Genomic DNA, 7,718 nt, shown 5'->3' on the forward strand with positions numbered 1-7,718 from the left:
GGGTGGACACAGGGAGCATGGGCTCAATGTGAGAGGGAGCACAACCTCGGCGCAGCGGGTTTAACCAGAGGGCTGGGAGCGAGAGCGGCGTCCAGCCTGGGCAGGGGAGCTGGGTCTGCTCGTCCTCCATGTGAGAAATGGTGGTTTGCAGGTAGCACCTGGTTGCACTTGCTGGAATGCAGAGCAGGAGAGAGTTGTGTCTACTGCCAGGGGAGATTTCTGATGGATTTGAGACATGGAAGAGTTGACGAGGCTTTGGGCTGGGTTGACTTGGGTTGGGGTGCTGGCACGCACCCCTTGCTGCTTTCCCCCCTGTCCCCAGCCCAGGTCTTGGGGGAACATCTTCCTCAGCCTTGGCTTTCTCTTCTCTTGGACCTGGAAAAGTGAAACGATGATGGAAATCAGCCAAACCAGACATGGTGCTCGGTTCTCGCCAACCCCCTACTTTCTGTGCAGGGGACCGATGGTGGTCACAGCACGGTTTCAGCTTTGCGGGGTTGCGGCTGCTCTGAAAGGTCGTTGGGGCCGGTTTTCCCCTACAAAGGCAGGACACAGGCAGAAAGATGGCAGCGGGGAGGAACTGGGGGTACCTGGGTGCTGGGTCGGGGCTGCAGCTCACCCCAATGCACCCTCGGGTGCCCCCGTGCTCTGTGAGGGGGGGTTTCAGGGCCTGAAGGGTTGTCCCTGTGTCCCTGCCGGGCTCACTGTGGTGGCACGCTGCTCTGCGTCGGGCTGGGGGTGGCGGGGAAGGGTCTGGCACACTGGGGCCGTCACTGACCCTCGTTTTCTCTCCCACCATGGAGCTCCTGGGTGTACCCCTCGGGTCTGTACGGAGCCCCCCCGGCCGGCGCCTGCTCCAGGCTGAACAACCCCAACGCTCAGCCTGTCCTCCCAGCAGAGGGGCTCCAGCCCTCAAGGCATCTCTGTGGCCTCCTCTGGCCCCGCTCCAGCAGGTCCATGTCTTTCCTATGTTGGGGGCTCCAGAGCTGGACACAGTACTCCAGGTGGGGTCTCACCAGAACGCAGCAGAGGGGCAGAACCACATCCCTCGCCCTGCTGGCCACACTTCTGATGCAGCCTGGGATATGGATGGCTTTCTGGGCTGTGATCACGTGTTGCCGGCTCATGTTGAGCTTCTCATCAATCAGCACCCCCAGGTCCTTCTCCCCAGGGCTGCGCTCCATCCATTCTCCGCCCAGCCTGGATTTGGGCTTGGGATTGCCCCGACCCAGGTGCAGGACCTTGCACTGGGCCTCATTGAACTTCATGAGGTTGGCATGTGCCCACCTCTCCAGCCTGTCATTAGTAGAAGGCCAGGCCTGCAGCACCCGGTTATCACCCCGGCTCGGGTGGGAGGGGATGCTCCTGCATGGGGGGGTTGCCCTGCGCTGGGGGGGAAATGCCACAGAGGGAAGGTCTCGCCAAAGTGGGGGCCGCGCTCATGCTCCCTCTCCCCCATCCCTCCCCAGATCGCCCCGGCAGAAGGTCCCGAGGGCAGCGAGCGGATGGTCATCATCACAGGGCCGCCCGAGGCTCAGTTCAAGGTGCTCTGGGTGGGGGCTATGGGGGGGGGGGACAGTAAGGGACAAGTCGCAGGCGTCCCTGTGGTCACCACTGTGCTGCCAGCCTGGCTTGGCCTCCCTCAGCGCCGGGGGAGCTCTTTGCTGGGTACCATGGTTTTGATGCTGCTGGACGTGGGGACATTATCAGCTTTGGGGATGGAGAGGCACAGCGGGCGCTGCCTGATGGTTTTCCTTCCCGTCCGTCTCCTCCCCAGGCCCAGGGGTGAATATTTGGGAAGCTGAAAGAGGCAAACTTCTTTAACGCGAAAGAAGAAGTGAAGCTTGAAGCCCACATCACGGTGCCTTCCTTCGCAGCCGGCCATGTGACAGGCAAAGGTGGCAAAACGGTAGGTGGTGGTGCCCCGGGGACGCAGAGTTGGGCATCACCCATCACCCCTGCCCACCCCAGGGGGACAAATCCCGGGTGCACAGTGGTTTCAGTGACGTCTTGACCCTCAGCCCCCATGTCCTGGTGGTGGTTCTCGTTGGTCCCAAGGAAGGGGGAGACACACAGGGTGCCTGGTGCCGTGGTGACACCGGCAGTGGAGGATTTTGGCTCTTCCACAACAGAAGCCTCTTGTGGTTCGCTCCAGGTGAACGAACTGCAAAACTTAACCAGTGCGGAAGTCCTTGTGCCATGAGACCAAACCCTGGACGAGAACGAGGAGATCATCGTTAAAATCATTGGGCATTTCTTTGCCAGTCAGGTACGGTTTGGCTGTGGCTTTACCTGATCTTCCCCGGCCGCTTTCATCCACCGAGGAAAGGTGTGGGGCTTGCTGAGCCAGGCACCACCCGAGCGACCTGCTGCTCTTCTTTTGGGAGGTCCCTGTGTCCCCAAGAGGCACTGAAGGTGTTTCGGTAGCTCCCCCCGGCTGTGCGAGCGCTGAAATTGAAGATTGGCTTGATTGAGCTATTAATGGGTGTTTTGGATGCTGTGCAGAGCAGCACCCAGGGTGTGAATGGACTCCCCGGTGCGGGCAAATCCATGCGCATCCCACCTGGGTGCATCTTCCATAACCTTGTCTCCTGTACACTTAGGTGGCATGGCGACCCCCCAAAAAATTCAGGCTCTCTCGAGGAGTGAAGCACAATTTAAAAAAAAACAAACAAACAAAAAAAAAAACAACCAACCTGAAATTAATTACAGCTTGTCCAGAGTGACAAGTTGGGAGCAGCGAGATGCTCGATGGGGGCTCGGGAGTGGTTGGTGGGGGGAGAAACAGTGCCCTGACCCCCACCTCTTGCTTTTCCCCTCTCCTCCCCAAGACTGCACAGCGCAAGATGAGGGAAATGCTCCAGCAGGTGAAGCAGCAGGAGCAGAAACACGCTCCGGGAGCCCCGGTCTCGCAGCACAGCAAGGGAGGCTCCCGCCGTGCCGCCCAGCACCGCCCGATGAATGTAACCCCCCAGCCGGACATCCCCCCCCTCCCAAATCCTCCTCCCCCACCCCCAGCAGGTCAGGGGAGCAAACCAAAGACCCCCCCAAACACACAGCCCCCCATTCCCCGCGGCGCTGCGAGGATGCACAGCCGAGGGGTACGGGGAGGGCTCTCTCCATCCCACAGCCTCCCCCTTCCTCCTCCCTCGCCTCCCGACGCTCTCCCTTTAGTTGGACTAACGTGGGCAGGTTTGGGTACCTCAGCACCTCACGCTTGTGTCTCCCTTTTAGAGATTTTGTGCGCCTTGGAAACCTGAGAGTTGGAGTATTATTTTTTTTTAATTTTTTAATAAAAAAAGAACCGAGTTTGAAAAGCGATGGGGATAGGCAGCACTCTGGTCATTCTCTCCGGGGCGTTGTGGAGGAAGGCTGCCAGTCTTCCTCCCAGTGTACTTTTCCCCGTTGGCTCCAGACTGCTGCTGGGGCTGAGCTCTGAGCCGCCAGAGCGGTTCTCAGCAGACGGTCACTCGGCGCAGACAATGAGGCCCTGAATAGCCCTTCCTGTGCTCTTGATGGCTCCGGACGGCTCTGCTCCTCTGCTGCTTCTAAGGTGGGGCTGCCCCAGTGCCCTCACTCAGGAGCCTTTTGTCTGTGCGGGTCTCACTTGTGACAGGGGGTGGGGGTGTTGCCAAACTAACTGCTGTGCTGCGATGTGTGAGTGGGTGTTCCCGCCCGTGTCAGTGCCAGAGCTCTTCCGTAGGCTCTTCTGCCAGCGGAGAGCCAGGGGCCGCTCCTTCAGGAGAGAGCTTGTTTAAAAAGAGAAAAAAAAAAAAAAAGGGGTGGGGGGGGGAAGTGGGAAAAGAAAAAAGAGGAAAAAGATAAAAAAGGGGAAAAAAGTAAAAAAAGAGAAAAATTAAAACGGGGGAAAAGGGAGAAACAGAGAAAAAAGGGGGGAAAAGAAAAAAAAGGGAAAAAGAACAAAGGGGAAAAAGAGAAAAAAGGGGGAAGAAGTGAAAAAAGAGAAAAATAAAAATGGGGGGGAAAGGGGAAACAGAGAAAAATGGGGGAAAAGGCAAAAAAAATCGGAAAAAAAAGGGGAAAAAGAGAAAAAAGGAGGGGGAAGCGAAAAACAAAAGGGAGAAAGAAGAAAAAGGGCAAAAGAAAAAAAAAACCACATATTAAAAAAGAAAGGTAGAAAGGAAAAAAACAAACAAACCAACCAAGGAAGGAAAGTGGGAACATCCCCCGGGCAGGAGGAGGGACAGGAGCCGGGGGAGGGGGGAGGTGGGGGGAGGTGGCGGTGCCAGCGCTGGCCCCGGGGGCTGCGACACCACGTTTTTGTCCTCTACTGCAAAGTGTTCTGTGAAAAACAACCAACCAAATCCCACCCAACGGCAACATCAAAAAACAAAGAGAAATCTCTCCAGCTCACACGAGCCTGAGCTGCTCTCCGCTGCTCTCTTTCCAGTGTCTCGGGGGGGTCACGGCCGAGCTGAGATTGGGGGTGGTGGTGGTGGGAGTTTGCCCCATGGCTGTGATGGGGGGAGAAGGGGTGGGTGGGGAGTGGGGGATGTGGTGTGGGGTTTTTTTTTGGGGTGGTGGTGGTCTTTTGCCAGGTGTCGCTTTACCCAGTGGCTCGGGGAGGCGTTGGCATCAGGAAGCCTGTGCTAAAGCGGGGTGGGGGCCTCGCCGCAGTTGGTTAGCAAAGCCAAAGTCGTTATTAATGGTTATTAATGGTGCACTAATTACGCCCTTGTAACGGGGAAGCTCAGATGCCCCCTAAGCACCCCCGCGGTGCTTCTCTAGCCAGGCGAGCGCTGGGCGTCCCCCCCGCAGGAGAGGAGAGCACCTCCGGGGTGGGTGGAAGGGCATCACCCAACGGGGAGAGGACCAAGATGGGGCCTGGGTGTCCCTTGGGGTTGCCGGGTGGCGGGGTAGGGCTGCTGGGGACTGCCACGATGAGGGACACCCCCACACCTTTCTCCATGGCTCCCAGAGCTCTGCTCCCTCTCTCCCTCCCACCCATCCAGTGCCACCGGAGAGGTGGTGTCCCCCCTCCCGGGGCGGGCAGGGGCTGTGCCACCCCATCTAACACCTCAGCGCACCAAAGCACCTCACTGGGGGCGGGACTCTGCGCCTGGTAGCCCTGTGCTCCCCAGCAGTGTAAGGATGGGGCTGAGCCCCCACCACGGCCACCCTGTGCAAACCAAAGACCCCCCCACCCCCATTCCCCACAGCGCTGCGAGGATGCACAGCCGAGGGGTACGGGGAGGGCTCTCTCCATCCCACAGCCTCCCCCTTCCTCCTCCCTCGCCTCCCGACGCTCTCCCTTTAGTTGGACTAACACAGGCAGAGAGAGAGAGAAAGAGAGGTTTTATTATTCTTTTTTTTTTTAATTTTTTATTTTTTATTTCCTAAAAGCCACCGGTTTTTCATCCCAGGCATGGCCAGAGGAGCTCACCCAGCGTTGAGGGGGGGAGGTTGGGCTGCGGCACACAGCGCAGCGGCTCATCGGTTTTTAGAATTAATGTAACGATAACAAAACTAACGGCGATTTTTAAGTTTTGTAAGGATTTTATTCATTTATTTATTTATTTCATTTCAGAGGGGGTGGGGGCGGGAGGGGGATGTTTGTTTTTTAGCACAAGCCGGCTTTTCTAGAGGTTAAAGAAAGGCCGTGCTCGGCCGTAAACGCTTTGGGGAAAGATCCCGGTTGCAAGGAGAGAAGGTGGGAAAAGAGGGGCAGGGGGGGAAAACAGATTTCCAAGAGGTTGTCATCCCAGGGCTGGGGGAAAAAAAAAACCAAAACACTAGCAAAATTATTATTTTTTTTTTAATTTCAAAAATAAAACACACACAACCCCCAACCCCAAATGACACACACACATCCATACACAAAAACTACCTCAGGTTTTCATACCTCAGCAGATTGCGCTTCTCTTTCCCTTTTAGAGATTTTCTATGCCTTGTAAAACTGATAGCTGGAGCATTATTTTTGTTTATTTTCTTAATAAAAAAAAAAACGAGTTGGAAAACACACTCTTACTGAGTGCGAGGCAGGAGAAGGAAGGCAATCCCACGGGTGCCAGAGCTCTTCCATAGTCTCCTTCCGCTGGCTGAGAGCCAGGGGCCGTTCATTCGGAGAAAGCTTGAGAGATGTTTGAAAAGAGAAAAAGAAAAAAACCAAAAGAAAAAATTGGGGGGAGAAAAAAAAAGAGGGGAAAGAAGAACAAAGAGAAAAAGGAGATAAAAGGGGGGGAAGAAAAAAGGGGGAAAAAGAAAAAAAGGGAAAATGAAAAAAGGGGAGGGAAGAGAAAAAAAAAAGGAAAAGGAAACAAAAACCCCAAATATAAAAATGAAAGGTAAAAAGGAAAAAAAAAACAACTAAACCAAGCAAGGAAAGTGGTGAAAGCCACCGGGCAAGAGGGACGAGAGCCGGGGGTGAGGTGGCGGTGCCAGCGCCGGCCCTGGGGGCTGCGACACCACACTGCAAAGTGTTCTGTGAAAAAAACCAACCAAAACCCACCCAACGACAACATCAAAAAACAAAGAGAAATCTCTCCAGCTCACACGAGCCTGAGCTCGCTCTCCGCTGCTTTTGTTCCAGTGTCTCGGGGGGTCACGGCTGAGCTGAGATTGGGGGGGTGGGGGTGGGAGTTTGCCCCATGGCTGTGATGGGGGGAGAAGGGGTGGGTGGGGAGTGGGGGATGTGCTGTGGGGTTTTTTTTGGGGTGGTGGTGGTGGTTTTTTTGCCAGGTGTCGCTTTACCCAGTGGCTCGGGGAGTGTGACGAAACGGGAAAAAGGGCTTCACTGAGAGGTTCAAATTAACAATTTCTTTGGACTTCGCTCACGGGTCCAATACATCACTATTGCAAGTTCTGTGTGTGCGATGGCGATTACACTATTGCAATTTAAAAGAAATTAGCGGGATCCACTATTGCGAGCTACAAATGCCCCCGACAAGTAGCAACACAAACCACAAGGGCGCTAGATATTAATACCTTAGAAGAGTGCACCAGTCACAAACTCAATCGCATGCCCTATACCGTACGGATGTTTCTTAGTCACTTACCCTCTCTCTCTCAGGTGAGGTCGCTCCATCCCGGGGAAGTTACCCTGTAGAGCGTCCTGGATGGGGGGGGGGGGGTGGATCTCCGAGGGGCCAGCTGTATCCTTGGAGGATTCCCCATTTGTCTCCCCAGACCCTGCGGTTTATATTTCCCGACTCGGTGAGGGTGCAGGATTATGCCTGAGTGGATTACACTGTCTGGGATATTTCCCTCTGGTGGTGCCATAGCGAAGTCTCTGTTGCCAATTTGTGATGTCCGGCGCTCAACGTCACGGGAAGAGTGGTGGGATGGGACTCGGGGCATTTTGTTTGTTAAGGGCCATTTGGTTTTGGTTGTTCTGTGCCATCTTGAGATAAGCCCGGGCTGAGCTGTTTTGCAGCTGCCCCCAAGTTCTCTCTGCACAGCCAAGGCACGGCGGGGATGGAGCTGAGTGGGATGGCAGCTCCCTGCCTCTCACCTCTTGTGCTCTGAAACCGGCTTGGCTGGCTGCTCCCATACAGTGTGTTACTGGCTTGCCCAGCAGGTAAAGAACCCAGATTTGGGACGCCACTGGGGTGCCCATAAGGGGTCCTGGGCTGCCCTTATGGGGTCCTGGGCGGCACTCTTGCAGGCCAGAGGGAGTCTGGGGCAGCCCTTCAAGGATCTGGGGGTCCCCTCTGGTGCCTCTGGGGAGGGTTTTGTGGCTGGGGAGGGCCGAGATGGTT

The sequence above is a fragment of the Vanellus vanellus genome (genome assembly GCF_965231255.1).
Source record: "Vanellus vanellus genome assembly, contig: HAP1_SCAFFOLD_59, whole genome shotgun sequence".
Classification (NCBI taxonomy): domain Eukaryota; kingdom Metazoa; phylum Chordata; class Aves; order Charadriiformes; family Charadriidae; genus Vanellus; species Vanellus vanellus.